This window comes from Saccopteryx leptura, chromosome 3 (genome assembly GCF_036850995.1).
Source record: "Saccopteryx leptura isolate mSacLep1 chromosome 3, mSacLep1_pri_phased_curated, whole genome shotgun sequence".
Taxonomy (NCBI): Eukaryota; Metazoa; Chordata; class Mammalia; order Chiroptera; family Emballonuridae; genus Saccopteryx; species Saccopteryx leptura.
This window is the reverse complement of record NC_089505.1, coordinates 289,723,897-289,740,405: the sequence shown is the minus strand read 5'-3', so window position 1 is coordinate 289,740,405 and position 16,509 is coordinate 289,723,897. Positions and strand designations below refer to the sequence as shown.

General features: G+C 53.2%; 1 protein-coding gene across 8 annotated transcripts in view; it reads right to left on the bottom strand.

Annotated features, from left to right (window-relative positions):
- DNMT3A (DNA methyltransferase 3 alpha) overlaps positions 1 to 16,509 on the bottom strand; it is a 136,738-nt gene that overhangs the window by 109,565 nt on the left and 10,664 nt on the right. Inside the window, exon 1 of one of the 8 annotated variants that reach the window (XM_066378723.1) lies at positions 3,793 to 3,811. The exons of 3 other annotated variants lie outside the window; for them this stretch is intronic. The gene's annotated coding sequence lies outside the window, so the exon portion shown is untranslated. 4 more of the 8 variants (XM_066378716.1, XM_066378719.1, XM_066378721.1 and 1 more) reach the window with 4 other exon arrangements.

The window sequence follows — 16,509 nt, the reverse complement described above, 5'->3', positions numbered from 1 at the left end:
ACATGTGTAAGCTTAACTGAAAGCTGTACTTCTACGCCCTCTGTGGAGTCAGATGTGACAAGCCTGTCTCCTGCAGCCACCTCCCCCACCCCACCCCCGCCCCGCCCACACCAACGCCTAGGCCACCTCTGCTTCCAAGAGTCCATCCCCCTAGGGAGGGGGCTGCTCTCTCTCAGACCTCCTTTCCTTGGGAGCCTTTTCCTGATTACTGCTGTGTGGTGAAAAAGAAAACCCACCCCACCCCCATTCCTGGGCCTGAAATTCCACCATGACAATCAGAACCATAGAATTAAAAAGTTGGAATGGGCCCTGGCAGGATAGCTCAGCTGGTTAGAGCATTGTCCTGAAGTGCAGAGGTTGCTGGTTTGATATTTGGTTGGGGCATGTGCAGGAACTGAAATGATGGATGTTCCTGTCTCTCTCTCTCTCTCTCTGTCTTTCCCCCCTTCCTCTCTCGCTAAAAATCAATAAAATAAACATTAAAAAAAAAAAAAGTTCGAATAGACCTTCAAGCTCCAGTACAACCTCCACCCGACAGGGGAATCCTGTCCACAGACACCTGTGGCAGACAGATGGTCCCCTCTCCTATGCTACTCCAATGCTCGGGGAGCAGTCATTGCACTGTGGACTCAACCCCTTGAGTCTAGAAGGAATTCACAGGCCTCCTATTGCAGGCCCACGTGCCTGAGCCTGGAGCTCCGCTTTTGATGAGTAGCTGACGACAAGCACAGAGCTGGACCAGCGGCTAGAGAAGGAGCCAGAGCCCAACGAAGTGGGGCCGGGAAGGGAGGCAGGCAGGTGCCAGACCCGCTGCGCAAGTTCGCCTGGGGCCCCTGCCTTGGTGCAGCACATGCGCACTCACGCACATAGGCTCACACTTTCAGAGTTGCCTGTCAAACAGCCCAACCAGCGTCTAGAAGTGACCTGGAGACAGAGGGGGATCACCTTGCCCCAGAAACCTAGCAGGAATCCTAACAAGCAAAGCTTCCAAGCCCAGGCAACTCCAGCAAACCACCAGGAGATGGCCCCTGCTAACAGAGAGGGGACAGCCCAAAGAGGGTCCGGTCCGCATGACCGCTGGGCTCCCCAAATCCCATAGGCCACTCCTCACACTCCAGCAACGCTTAAGGAGAAAAACTTCCCTGCTGCCGCTGTCACATCTGCCTGGGAGGGAAATGGAACAGCGGCGCAGCACCTGATCCCAGGATCCCTTCGCTGCGGGCCAGCACAGGAGGCCAGTTCAGCCGCTGGCAGCCCAGAGTGAAACATGAAGACTGAACAGTTCCCCCAGGGATGCTGATTGCAGTCTCTGGGCACAGCAGTGAGGGGCAAGCTGGGTCACAGGGCGGAGGGCGTTTCTCATGAGGGCTCCTGTCCCCGCTGGTTTGGAAAGGGACAAGTTGTGTGATTCTGGAGCTCCTGGCCTGACGCAGGCCCAAACTGCCCAGCTGGGTGCAGGACGCCATCTTGGGTCAAGGTGCAGCCACAGGGGGCTCCCCTCGGGAGCTCTGGAAGAGAGCCCCTGAGAACTGGCGAGACCCCCACTCCCCATCCAAGGCACCAGCACCTACTCAACTGGCTTTACGGTGGAGAGAGAAGACAGCAGAACAGAGGGAATGAAGAAAAAAGGTGGAAAACAGAGGTGGGTGGGAAGGGAGTGGGTTCCCCTAAGAAGGGAGGATCCAGGAAAAGCGAAACGAAGTTTGGCTGCCGGAGGGCGGCAGGCCTCAGCAACGGGGGGCTGGGGGAGGCCTGGGGGCGGGCCCTGGACCCTCGCCAGCTCGGTCCGCACCAAGGGAAGGGAGGGCAGGACGGCCTGGGGGAGGGGAGCCGGGGTGAGGGCGGGACACGGACTCGGGCCGCCTGCGCCTCCAAAGCTCCGGGATTCCCGGGACGCAAGGACTTGGGCCCGAAGACCCCAATCTGCAGCCTCCGCAAGGCCTCGTCCTTCACTGTGCAGATGCGAAGCTTTCAAGGACACGTCTGCACTGGCCCAGCGGGTGTGCGTGTGCGTGAGTGTGTCCGCGTGCGTGTGAGTGTGTGTGGAGGGGGTGTTTCTACTGCAGGGAACGACCCTGGACGCCCCCACCCGCGCAGCTCCGGGTCCGCCCCGCTGCTCCCACCCCCGCGTTTTCCGGCCCCTGCGGCCGGGCTCGGGATATTCGCCCGCCCCCGCCCCGCCCCCACACTGCGGCGGCCCGCGCGGGGGGCAGGAAGAAGCCTGGCTCGACATCCCCCCCCCCCCCGCGCATTGCCCAGTCTTCCGCGGGGAGGTGTGCCCCCCAAGTGGCACTCTTCCCTACCCCCGTCGCCCCTCCCAGATACACTGGCACCCCGCAACCCCACACCCTCAGCCACAGGTGGCGGAAGAAGGATCGCTGCGCAGTGTTCCCCGGCCTGGCCCCCCGATCACACCTCGGACCGCCCCCGGGGTCCTCCCGTGTCTCCCGCCCCGCGGGGCCGTGGAGGGCCGAGAGCCGGGGGGAGGGGCGGGGGGCCGGGTCGTGCCAGGCTGCCATTTTCTGCCGCCGCGGCTGAGCCTGCGCGGGGCCTGGCTCCCGCCCCCCTCCTCCGCTCCCTGCGGGTCGCGGCGGGAGCCGATTATTCCGGGTTGGGGTCCGCGCCCTCCAGCGGACCGCAGACCCAAGGCGGGGCTCCGGGGCGGGGACAGGGCCGGAAGGCAGAGGTGGCCGGTCCGGAGCCCCTGAGGCAGCTCGGAGCCTCGCGCCGCTGCCGAGGCCAGCGGTGGACCCCCTGCCCCCCCGCGGCATTGTATAGACTTGAACTTGAGCCCTGAGCGGGGCGGGGGCGGGGAGAGGGGCTCCGCGCCGGTAGCGGGCGGGACGGGAGGGGGCGCCTGCTGGCCCGCGGGGACGTAAACAAACCCTCAGATGCCCCGCGCCGCCGGAGCCAGCCCAGCCCGCCGTCCCCGCCCGCAGCCCTGGCCCCGCGAGCGCCCGGCACCGAGTTGCAGGGGTCCAGGAGCGTGCCCCGAGCCAGGCACTGCCCGCGGCTGTGACTCCCCGCCCGACCTCCCCTCCTCCTCGCCCGCCTCCGGGCCGGCCGCCCTGGCCGCCAGGAGTGGCGCTCATTACCGTGTGGCCGGTGGGGTCGGGCCGGCCCGGCTGCGCACCCTGGTGCCGCGGCGCCGAGTCCCGGCTCGTCCTCTGGTCTCGAGGCCGCCGCCGCCCGCGCACCCTCCCTTTCGCCCAGCCCGCCTGCTCGCCTCACGCTCCCTCCCAACTGCTAGCTCTCGCGCTCCCTCTCTCCGCCCCCTCCGTCGAGTCCCCCGTTCCCCACCCCTTCTCTCCGCCTTTCTCCTTCCCTCCCTTGGCCGCCCGTGGGCCTAGGCCTCCGCCCGCAGCTGGCCCCCCGCGGCCGCGCTGGCCCCGGCCCTGGCACTGCGGAGCCGGCCCGCGAGGCAGCGCCGACTGGGGGGCCCTGGGGCGCCCGGCCGGTCCTAGCGCCCTCGCTCAGACTTCCCAGCCTCTGCAGCCCCTTTGGGGGTACCCGCACACTGCGAGACGGAGGGCTGGACACCGCAGAGCCCCGACCCTGCGCTGGGCCTGGGCACCCTGCCTCGGCCGCGCTTCCGGTCACTCCGCCGGGGGCCTTGCTGCAGCCTTCCCCCGCGGGGCGCTCCGCTACCTGCCGCTGCCTCTGCGCTGGGTCCCTGCATCCAGCACTGGCCGCAGGGACAGCGGCCCCTCCTCTCTCCGGGCGGGTGTCAAGTGCCTCCCTCTTCGGCAGCCCGCGAGCCCCCGGCGGCCTTCGCCCAGCAGTTCTCCCTACCTCCACCAGGTCCACTGCACTCTGCCTGCCTCAGCACTGGGGCTGAGGACAGCAGCGCACCCCCACCCCATCTGCCACCCCCGCCAGGTGCGCCGGTGGCTCGGTGGAGGCCGCCCACTCAATAGGGCCAAGGTCGGGGCTCCAGGCCCATCCAGGCCGTCCTGGAGGCTTGAGGGCCATAGGATGAGCCCCCTTAAAGGGAGTGAGCTCCTTGTACCTTAAGCTGTCGAAGTGGTGCCCTCAGTTGGACAGTGGAAGATGGAAAGACTTCATGGAGTTAGAGGTTGAACTAAATGACGTTGAAGATCCCTTCGAGCTCTAAGATTGTGTGCACACCTACACTCAACCTCACGCTTACTCATCCCTTTGCCTTGGGGGTTGTTTTTATTTCCCACAGAGTTCTCAGGGTTCCAGGTTTCTGATTTGGGGCATCTCTGGCTACTTCCAACAGCACAGCCACCCTCTGCTCATCACTTTCCCAATTGCCACTATTGGGGCTTGGTGCTTGGCCCCCTGGTCCCCAGGCCCCCAGTCTGACTCCCCGGTACTGCGTTCATCTCCACCAGCCATCTCCTGGGTGGTGCACCCCCATTCCATCCAGCGCTTCAGCTACATGGAAGTGCCCTGAGCTCCCTAAGCCAGGACATACTGTGTGCTCTCCCTCTCACACAAATGTCCTGGCCTTTTTCAGTGTTATCCTCACTCAGGTGGTCACCTTTGCTACTGATGATAAGCCCCCCCACCCCCACCCCCACTATCCATGGCTAGTTACAGAAACTCAGGATGTTACTTCCATGAGGACAGGGACCTCATCTGTCATCTCTATAGCCCAGCACTCAGCACATAATAGGTTCTCAGTAAACCTCAGTTAAATGGAATATATACATTGCAGGCCCTTTGCCATTTTGCTTTCGACATCAAGATGGACATCTACAAACACTCCATAAAGCTTGGCTAAGGGGACGACCATGTTTAGAAAGATGGCTGCCATTCTTCTCCCTTCCACAAGGACTTATGTAATACTGCCTCTAATAGCAGAGACTGTTTACTGAGTGTCTCCTGTGCACCAGGCACCAGAGCTGCCATTTTCCCTTTCGTCCTTACCAACTCTGTGAGGTAGTTTATATTATGCCCACTCTACAGCTATAGAAGCTGAGATTTAGTCAAAGCCACACAGTTTGGAAGTAGCAGAGCCAGGATTCATGATGGGCAATGTAAGTTTCTATTTAGTTGAACTATTTATTATTAAGTCATTGGGGGCATTCTGTTCCTGCAGTCAAGCAGCCAAAGGTGACCATGTTAGGGGGGTTGTGTCCAGTAAGAAGCAACTATGTGGTTACAGGGTTGGTTCCAGAACCTTGCCCTGATGTCTTTGGCATGAGGAGGACTCTCCAAGCAGTCCTGAGAAGAGGTATATCAGTGCTAGCTAACTAACCCTACTGGGCCTTCCTCACTACACATTACACTGGGTCTAGCCTAGACTGACTTAGCCTTTGGGCTCCTGTACCTCCCTCTCTTGTGTCTACCCTGCTGTGGCCTGACCAGAACCCTGGTTGATCCTAGACCACCTGCGGTGAGGGGCAGTATGAGGAAGAACAGACTAGATTATCCTGTGGTAACATACAAGTCTTAATGATGTAAAACTACAAAGGACCTGGCCCTGCCCGGATAGCTCAGTTGTTTAGAGCAGGGGTCCCCAAACTTTTCACACAGGTGCCAGTTCACTGTCCCTCAGACCGTTGGAGGGCTGGACTATAAAAAAAACTATTAACAAATCCCTATGCACACTGCACATACCTTATTTTAAAGTAAAAAAACAAAATGGGAACAAATACAATATTTAAAATAAAGAACAAGTAAATTTAAATCAACAAACTGACCAGTATTTCAATGGGAACTATGGGCCTGCTTTTGGCTAATGAGATGGTCAATGTCTGGTTCCATATTTGTCACTGCTAGCTGGAACAAGTGATATGACGCGCTTCCGGAGCTGTGACCCGTGCATTCTGCATCACCGGAAGTAGTACTGTACGTGAGCGACACCGCGCTTTGCGGCGCCACCACATACAGTACTCCAGGAGCACAGGATGTGGATGTATCCTGTGCTCCTCTCACTGACCACCAATGAAAGAGGTGCCCCTTCCAGAAGTGTGGCAGGGGCCGGATAAATGGCCTCAAGGGGCCACATGCGGCCCGCAGGCTGTAGTTTGGGGACTCCTGGTTTAGAGCATCATCCCAAAGCTCAGAAGTTGCTGGTTCAATCCCTGGTCAGGGCACATACAGGAACAGATCAATGTTCCTGTCTCTCTCGCTAAAAGATCAATAAAATAAACATTAAAAATAAAAACTACAAAGGATCTGTGGAAAACAGTATGGCAGTTTCTCGCAAAAAGGAAACAGAATTACCATGTGATCCTGCAATTCCACTTCCAGGTTTATATACCCAAGAGTATTAAAATCAGAGACTTAAGTAGACATTTGTACACCGGGGTTCATAACATTTACAATAGCCGAAAGTTAAAGACAATCCTGATGTTCATCAACTGATAAGTAGATAAATAAAATGTTCCATAACAATGTAATGTTATTCAACCTTAATTAAACAGGAGGGAAATTCTGACACATACTTCAACATGGATGAACTTTGAAGACATGCTAAGTGAAATGAGTCAGACACAAAAGGACAAATACTGTCTGAGATACCTAGAGAAGTCAAATTCAGAGTCAAAGTTGAATACTGGGCCTGACCTGTGATGGCGCAGTGGATAAAGCATCGACCTAGAAATGCTGAGGTCGCTGGTTCGAAACCCTGGGCTTGCCTGGTCAAGGCACATATGGGAGTTGATGCTTCCAGCTCCTCCCCCCTTCTCTCTCTCTCTGTCTCTCCTCTCTAAAATGAATTTTAAAAAAATTAAAAAAAAAAAGTTGAATACTGGCTACTAGGGACTGGGGGGGGGGGGAGGAATACCGAGTTAGAGTTTAATTTAGTTTGGGAAGATGAAAAAGTTCTAGAGATGGGCAATAATGATGGTTGCACAATATGTGAATGTATTTAATGCCTCTGACCTGCACAGTTAAAAATGTTTCCCAAAGCAAGGGGCTCTGGACAAACACATTACATTTCCCTCAATGGCCACCCAGCATCCATGGGTATATTCTTCCCTTGTGTGTGTATGTGCTTTCAAAATGCAGGACCTTCATGAGTAGGATTAGTGACCATATGAAAAAGACCCCAGAGAGCTAGTTTGTCCCTTTTGCCACATGAGGACACAGAGAAAAGATACCTGTCTCTGAAGCAGGACGCCCTCACCAAACATCATGATCTTGAACTTTTCAGCCCCCGACTGAGAAATAAATGTCTGTTGCTTATAAACCATGCAGTCTGGCACTTTGATAGAGTAGCCCACGTGGACAAGGTCTTCTCATGGTTAGCCTCAGGTGATGTATCTTTGGCTGGAATATCACAGAAAGGATACTGTTGTTCTCAATGCATCCTGTTAGGTGGCGTACCATTTCAATTTGGCCCATCACTGATGATGTTAACTTTGATCACTTGATTAAAGGGATGTGTGCCAGGCTTTCTATTGTGAAGTCCCTTTTCCCCTTTGTAATTAGGAAGTATTTTGTGGGGAACTACTTTGAGACTATGTAAATATACTATTCCTCATTAAACTTGCAATTGATTCATCATATTCTGTTTCTAATGATGTGGACTCATAGATTCCTGTTTTATCAGTGGTTTAGAATCTGTTGGTATCATTATTTATTTTGGTGCCCAATTTCCCCCATATTTTGCCAGCAGGAGTCCCTTCTGAACTCCATCATTCTTTGAGCACTTCCTTAACTTTTAAGTGTGATGTATTCTGGACTCATCTTGTTCTTTGCTTGACCCAACTCTGAAATCTGCCATTTTTCCAAGAAGGTACAGTTTCTTTTAGTAAAGAATGGTATTTAGAAACCACGATTTGGGCACAAAGTGTACTCATTGCTATTAAGTTTCCTTTCCCAGTAGGTGCTCTCAGTGGACAGAAAAGGGAATGTACATGTGTATACATACATGTCTATATTTACATACATACATATTACATCTATATTTATTTCCACATCTGTCAATATACAAGGTGAGGCTCATGCTGGAATAAGAGGCAGAGGCTGAGGTATCTCCTGGGGGAAGGGGCTGAACCAGCATCTAGAAATGGGGGGAAGTTGATGACAGTTGCTGTGGGAAATCCAACAGGAAGATAAAAAAATAGGAATTGAATGAAAGAACTGTGTTCTGGCACACATAAAACCATGCAGAATGATGTCTTTATGATTTTCTCTGTGAATGAGGATAATTACATTTTATGGGTTACAAAGCACTTTGATATCCACTGTGTTTTAATGCTCACAACTTCTGTGGTTCTGGGTCTTTGTAGGGCTAGTGACTAGCCCATGGAGTTCCCAGGAATTGAGCTGATTGGCAGCTGGCTGAGGCTTTAAGGAACCCTGGATCTGGAGATCACCATCCCCAGACCCAGGGATTGCTCAGCTTCTGAAGGAATCCCCAAGAAGCTCTCTCTGATCATACCAATAGGAAGTTGGCCCTCCCCAAAGGAGACATCTTCCCTGCAGGTCCTCAGGCACAGCTGTGGAGGACAATGAATCAGGGAGATTCTTCCAGGAAGATGGACCAGGACCTGGTTCCACTGTGGAGAAGTAAGCCCTTGCCACCTCATCAGCAGCATGTGGTGCAGGCTGTGGGCTGGCAACCCCTCCATGCTCCTTCCCGTCTCCCCTCTACCAAGCTGATCTTCATTGTGGATCATCTGTTTTTTCTCCACTATCATAGATTTGGTGTTTTGGAGTGATTCGATTTATAATTTAGCCACCAGTATAGATAATAAGAAGCTACATTTAGACTTCATTGAGAGGAGCATACATTACTCAGGGATCCTGATTTTAGAACTGGTCATGACTTGGATTATCTTCTTTGGGAAGAAACGTAAGTACATTTTTAGTTGTAGGTGATGTGAATTCTTTATTTTAGTAGGAGTATTTAAAAAATACCTTTTGCATTGAGATAAAATTCATATAACATTAAACTAACCATTTCAAAATGTATAATTCAATGGCATTTAGTGCAGTCACAATGGTGTGCAACCACCACCTCTACAGGGTAGCAAGAGCATTTGGAAAGTACCTCCATGGCCCTGGCCCATTAGCTCAGTTGGTTAGAGCACCGTCCTGAAACATTAAGGTTGTGGGTTTGATTCCTGGTCAGGGCACATATGGGAAGTGGCCAATGAATGCATAATTAAGTGGTACAACAAATGAATGCTATCAATTTTAAAAAATTATTTGAAATTCTTTAAAAAAATAAAGGAAGTGCCTACATGGGAAAGAGGGTACACATGGATGTCAGGTGGCCATTGGGGGAAGGGTCCTACATTTGCTCAGCACCCCTTGCTTTGGAAAGCAGCCCTGATCCTACTGCGTGGGGCACTGGCTGGGGCTGTCCGCCCCAGTGCCACCTCTTGCACACAGCTGGGGAGTTGGGCATGTGATCCACACCATCTTCTGGCTGTAGAACCTGGTTCAGGGTGGGCTGGTGATCAAAGCCAGAACAACTGTACAAACCTTCACTGGTTGAACGACACCTTAGGTTTTAGCCTCAGATTAGGAAACTGAGGTCAGGAGGGTGAACCAACTTGCACCAGGGTACACAGGCAGCATGTGATAGAATGGCACTCAGACCCTGGGCTGTTTGTTACAGTTATGCAGGGCTACTGGTGGGAAACATCAGGCAGGTTCAATGGGAAATGGAGACTTGAGAGTCACTGATCATCTGACATCTTGAGGGCTGTGTCTCAGGAGGGTGAGTCTGAAGCAGAGAGGCTGCTCAGCGGTGAGCAGGTGTGTGCTTAGTCCCAGCAGAGGGTCTGGGGAGGAAGCACCATGAGCCATCTTCCAAAGGAAACATCTACTGGTGACTGAAAACAGGGATGACGAGGAGGAAACACAGTCACTGATTTGGGTTGTTATAGTAACATCCAGATAAAATATATGCTCAGGGGCCAGAGAAGAAGTGGACTGCATGCTGACGAACTGGTGGAATGGGGAAAACGGCTGGTAAAAATCAGCACAGCCACAGTCCTGCCTAATTGCTAAAGCCGTGAATAGGTGGGCTCGCTCTCTCCAAGGAGGAGGCCAGAGGAGACCACAGTTCAAGGCTGGGAAGAGATGATGGCGAAGCAGAGAGAAGGGGGTTCAGGAATCTGTGTCAGGAGCCTGTGGGTGGCATAGTAGGATTCTCTGGCTCAGGGTCTTTCACAGGCTGCAATCCAGATGTCTGGCTACAGTCATCCCAAGGTTTGACAGGGAAAGGATCATTTCCAAGCTTATTCATGTGGGGGTTGTTGACAGGATCCAGTGCCATATGGGTTGTTGGACCAAGGGCTTCAGTTCAATGCTGGCTGTTGGCCGGAGGCTGCCCTTAGTTCCAAGACATGTGGGTAGCTCACAAGATGGCCACTGGCTTCATCAGAGGAGCAAGCAGGAGATTGTGAGAGAGTGTTAGGAAAAGGTGGAAGATGCAGACTTTTACAAACAAATCTTAAAAGCTTTTTTCCTATTCTCTTTGTGAATGGTAAGCCACTACAACCAGCCTGTATTCAAGGGCAGAGGGCTACTACATGAGGGTCTGAACACCAGGAGGCCATTTCAAAAGCTATTACAGGGTGCAAAGACCACGTGGCTGTATTTTACCTACGTCTCCCCCAGATGTCTCCTGCAAGGACAGTGTCAGGAGAGTATAAGAGGCAGAAGACAAAGAGAGACAGTGGTGATGCCCAAATCTCAGCTGCCCAGCGCCTCAGGGAGACTCAAACTCAGGGCCTCGGCCCCTTTAGGTAGACAGCCCGCACCAGTTCCTGGAAGACCCGGCTCAGTGGTTTGCTTTGGCCTGCCTCCCCCAGCCACCCCGTCGCCCCCCAGCAGGGCAGAGCCACACAAGCCGGCAGCACCTGGCTCACCATCTCCATTTCACCAGCTGGCACTTATCATTGGGGTACAGGAATCTCTTAGGGCTTGAGAAGACGGAACCAATTCCACAGCCCTGCCCACAGTCCAGGATTGACACCATCTGAGCTGCTGCAGCCCCCAGCCTCCTGTCCTGTCTGGAGAGCAATCTCCATTCCCCGGCTGAGCTTGGCCAGCAACCTGAGCTGTTTCCCTGTCCCCACAGCTTGGGGCTGTCTGGCTCAGTGGTAATGGGTCCACTTGTGAATAGGACACAAAGAGGTGCTGAGAAGGTGGGCACCAGGGAGGCAAGAAATGGAAGGGAAGGGAAATCCTCAAGGGGTGAGGCTGGGACTGAACACAGAATTTTGGGGAGGTGCGTAAGAGAGTGGCAGGTACCCATCTCAACCCACATGTTGGAGATGCAGGAAATGTAACTATTTTTGGAAGTTCCCTTTGGGGCAAGGGGTATGGGGTAAGCAGAATAATGACCCCCAAAATATTCATATCCTAATCCTTGAACCTGTGAATATGTTAGGTCATGTGGCAAGGGAAATAAAGGTTGCAGATGGAATTAAGGTTGCTACTCAGCTGACCTAGAGGTGGAGAGGTACCCTGCATTATTGGAGTGGGTCCAATGTAATTACAAGGGTACTTAGAACTAGAAGAGGGAGGCAGATAAGTTGATGTCAGAGTGATGTAATGTAAGACGGATTAAACCCACTGCTGTTAGCTCTGAAGATGGAGGAAGGGGCCAAGAGCCAAGGAATGTGGGCAGCCTTTAGAAGCTGGCAAAGGCAAGAAGATGGATTCTCTCTTAGGGCTTTCAGAAAGACCACAGTCCTGCGGGCACTGCCCTTTCCCATTCTTCCCCTCACTGCTCCACGCTGAGGCCTGAGGCCAGGGACCCGAGAGCAGCCTGGTGTAAGGGGTTGGAAGATCTGGATTCCAACCCTGGCTCTGTCTCTAACTTGCTCTTTGAGCCTGAGGAGTCATTTTACCTCATTGGACCTTAGTTTTCTAAAACATGGGCTTGGTAACAGGCTCCCTGCACCCTCTTGGAGTGGCTGGCTCCAGACCACACGTCGATGCTCAAAGGCTGAGAAGGCCCACTCAGAGCCCTACCTCCTGCTCCAGGTCTGACTCCCTCTGACACTCTTATTTCTTTTCTAACCCAACATAAGACCAGGGCCAGGGATGATGGAAATGATGCCCAAGAATCTGATAGGAGGTTCAGAGAGCAAAACTCCTTGAACAAAAGAGCAGACAGAGGACCAGAGATGTTAAGTAAGCTGCCCACGTCCACATAGTGAGCTGGGGTACAGCACTAAACCCAGGTCAGACTTCCAGCTAAGGCATTTCCCCAGGCCAGGGGCATCTCCCTGGGAAACTTTAGTCCCAGGATGGCGTTGGGCTGAAGGGCAGGCCTTTGATTCGCGCAGATACAGATCTGAGTGCCAGCCCAGTCACTTGCCAGACATTTTGACCTTGGGAGTAATGATACTGGAGGGGTCATCCTGCCTGATTCATGCAGTTGTTGGGGGAGTGAGGTTAGACAACGTCGAGCGCCTGGTGCAGACCCTGACTTGTAGCACGCACCCCACAAACGTCAGCTAACAGCCCTCTGGTTGCCTCCTCACATCCCTCTATCTCTCATCTCATAAGGGGAGAGAAGAATGAGGAAAAGGCCCTCACTAGGACATAATGTTTCCAGTGGGCTTTCAGACTGAGCTCTCGTTGGGTCCTAATTACAAACCTGAAGGCACAAAGGCCAGCAACTATTGTGCCCATTTCAAGGTCTCCTGGCAAGCCAGTGGCTAAGCAGGACCACCCTTGAACTCCCAACTCCACTCTGTGCCCACACGGAGCTTCCCAAAGGGGCCAGGGCTCCTCCGTGCACGCGAGGATGGCTGAGGCAGTGGACCCAGGCTTGCTTGCTCACCTGCTGCCATACAGTGTGTGGGACTGTGGGCTCACAGCTCTGTCCCCAGGCAGGTCTCCTCTAGTCCTATCCTTGCAGGGTCCTCCCCCGACACATCCCAGGTTCCCGGCATTCAAGGAACATTTAGAAAACCCACCTGCCCAAGAGATCTTGAAATTTCTTAACTTAGCGATCAAGCCTTCTATTCCACAATGAATGAATTCCCAGGAGCTAAATGTGACCTGTTGCCCCGGCATTATTGGTGGCCATGAGCAGGGCAGGGAAGCAGTAGAGAGGGGAAGACAGGCTTGGGACAGGGACAGGTAGGGATGGCATGGGGTGAACCTGGACCATAGGAGCCAATGTTCCTGACCCAAACTGGGTTTCACCTGTTCCTGGGGACAAGGACCGAGAAGTTAGAACCGAGAGGGAGAACAGAGGCTGGGTGTTCAGCTACAGCAGAGAGGGAAAGGGCACGCCCTCCTCAGTTTACCCTTGGCACAGGCCCAGGGAGACACTCAGGGAGAGCATGTCTTAGGTCAGGGGTCCCCAAACTACGGCCCGCGGGCCACATGCGGCCCCCTGAGGCCATTTATCCGGCCCCCACCGCACTTCCAGAAGGGGCACCTGCTTCATTGGTGGTCAGTGAGAGGAGCATAGTTCCCATTGAAATACCGGTCAGTTTGTTGATTTAAATTTACTTGTTCTTTATTTTAAATATTGTATTTGTTCCCGTTTTGTTTTTTTTACTTAAAAATAAGATATGTGCAGTGTGCATAGGGATTTGTTCATAGTTTTTTTATAGTCCGGCCCTCCAATGGTCTGAGGGACAGAGAACTGGCCCCCTGTGTAAAAAGTTTGAGGACCCCTGTCTTAGGTCTTAGGGTGGCTGCTGACTCTGCCAGGACTAATCTGGGTGTCTAAGAAGCAAGCCCTCTCTCACCATGGTGGTCTTGGACAAAGTAGTTCACCCCAGCCCCCTAGGGCCACGACTGAGCAGATTTGGTGGCTGACCCAGACCTTCCCTTCCCAGTAACCAGCCATAAGCATGGCCCATGGGGTTGCCCTGCCCATTCCTCTTCTTGACTGGGCACATTTTCTCAAAGTTTCCAGAGCTAGTTTTTGTGTTTTGTTTTGTTTTGTTTTCCTTTCAGAAATCATGATCTTTTCCTCACCACCAGGGAGAGGCTTGGACCTGTATTTCTAGTTCTCACAACTCCTCTAATGCTAATCGGACCAGGATCTCATCTCCCTCCCAGGTGATTCTGGTGTCATACCTTGGCCTTTCTGTTCTATGCCCAGTGGCTTCCATTTCCGGGACACAGACAGGAGCCGTGAGGCCAGGTGGTAGAAAAAGAGCCTAAAGGGATCTTCTCTGTATAAAATTAATGTATCATCCAGATTATACATGAATATATGTTCTTAAACCATATGGGCCTTTGTGAGGGAGATGCTGTTCTGGATGGAAATCTAACATGGTACTTGGCACATGGTAGGTGCTCAATAAAATACGAATTTCTCTCCCCACACTCTCCCCTCCGTCACCCTCCCCATACTGAGAGTGCCCACAGCACCCGGACTTCCCAGATGTTGGGCTGCTCTCCTGCCACCCCAGCGAAATACTTTATACTCAACTGGAGACCTACCAGAGGGGTTTCCTGCTGCGGATACCGTGGTTTTTTCTTTGCTCACCTGAAGTTTCCAGTTAAGTTCAGACACTGGAGAGCTCACACAGCGCCCCATGACTCACTGTCTAAACCTTCACCGGGTTTTTTCCCCGTGAGCAGTTACCACCCCCTGACATTACACAATCGTTTGTCTCCTGCACTAAAATGTAAACTTCCTGAAGGCAGTCACCTTGTCCTCTTTTGCTGTATCCCCAGGGCTTGGACTATGTCTGACAAGAAGTGGGTGCTCGCTAAATGTTAACTGCACAAATGAGCAGCGTCCCCTCGTCTGCAGAAAAACCTCGCTCAGCCTGTAGGCAGAGTGTGCTCAGCCCCTCTGTAGTCCAGCACAAACCACTCTCTCCGTCTGGAGAAGAGGTCGGGAAGACCCTGGCATTTCAGAGGCTTGGAAGGCCTGTCTCACCCACTGAGGGGGCAGCTAGTCACCGGGGAGGGGCATGCGTGTACTTGGTGGTGAGGTGCTGAGCTCTGTAAGGTGGCCCTCTGGTCCCTGGCCCTCACCTCGCCCTCCTGGACCGGCCCCCTACCCAGAAGCTGTTTTTCTTGTGAGTGAAGGCTACAGTAGGTGCAGAGGTTTGACTGGCATGCTGGTCCTTACCCTCTGACCTGTGAAAGGGGTCCTTCATGTGTCTGTGCAGGGGGGATGAATCTGTGCCCCAAGCCCTCGCTGGCCCCGGGGAGACTCCACAGGGGTGGCTCGGAGGCACTTGGCACCAGGTGTGGGGCTCAGGTCCTGGCAACACCGGGTTCTTCCATCCCTGTCTCACCTGAGTCAAAGAAGGGCCTGGCCAGCAGGGCTCAGGGGCCCTTCCCTGTGACAGAGGGCCTGGAGGGGCAGCACCTACAGTGTCTAGAGAGTGGTGCACTTATGTCAGAGGAGGGAAGGAGAGTAATGGCTACTGGTCATTTACTGAGTGCCAAGTGTGGTTCCAGGTGTCTTGTGTGTTCTAATATAATCCTACAAGCACCAAGCACCATGTGAATTGGAATTCTTTTCAGTTTATAGATGCAGAAAATAAGATGTGACCTGAGGTTGCACTCTATACAGGGACAGCATCAGGAGTCATGCAGGTGCAGGGATATCTGCCCCCACTCCCAACCCATGCTCGGTCCCCTGTACCCACAGCTGCCTAAGAAGACAAAGTCGGGGAGGGGAGGCCAAGGAAGGCCTCCCGAAGGAATAGGACCCAGGCCGGCCTCTGAAAGAGAGGTCCCAGAGAAGAGGGTGGGTCCTGTGCTTGGGAGCAAAGAGACGAAGGAGGAGCCTTTCCCAGGGATTCGGAGGGTGCAGGCTCACAGGTGGAGGGAAGAGAGAAGATAGAAAAAGGTAAATCAAGCCCTGGCCAGATAGCTCGATTGGTTAGAGCATTGTTCCGAAGCACCGAGGTTGCTGGTTTGATCCCCAGTCAGGGCACATACAGAAACAGATCAATGTTCCTGTCTCTCTCTCCCTTCTTCTCTCTAAAATCAATAAAATAATCATTATATATATAAAAAAAATACAAACTGAGGCATGAAGTAGCAGTTCTAGGGAGGTTGTGGGAGAAGCCAAGGGCAGCCTGAGTCACCAGAGGACTTGGAACCAACTTGGAGCAGAGGGTAGGAATCCTTTTCTGAAGCAGGGCTGGTGAGCCAGAGGGTGGTGGACAAACAGGGCAGAAGAGCAGGCATGCAGAAGGCTAGAACTGAGAGTTAGAGCAAGGGTCCGGGGACCCCAGAAACCCAGTGAGGCCCAGGACTTTAGGCAGCCTGTCCTTGTAAGGCAGCTGAGAGAATGCCATTTGGGCAGCAGGGCCTGGGTTCAGCGTTGGCTCCTCTCTTACTTGAGACATGATCCCTACCTCCTTTAGTCTCTGAATTTCTCTACAGCTGGATCGCCCTCTGCATCATCTTAAACCACACACTCAACTGCATTGGGAAGCAGTCTCTTATCCTTCGTTAGGGACCGTCGACACAGTAATTAGGTTCTAATTGAAGTTTTATTTCCTGGCCTCTGTGCACCCTCCAAGTCACCATGCATCAAGCGTTTGCTCACTTAGAGTGGGCACCCACTCAGTGCCCAGCACTCGCTCTTTCAGCTCCTTCTCCCTTGCTGCAGGTTGATTGGGT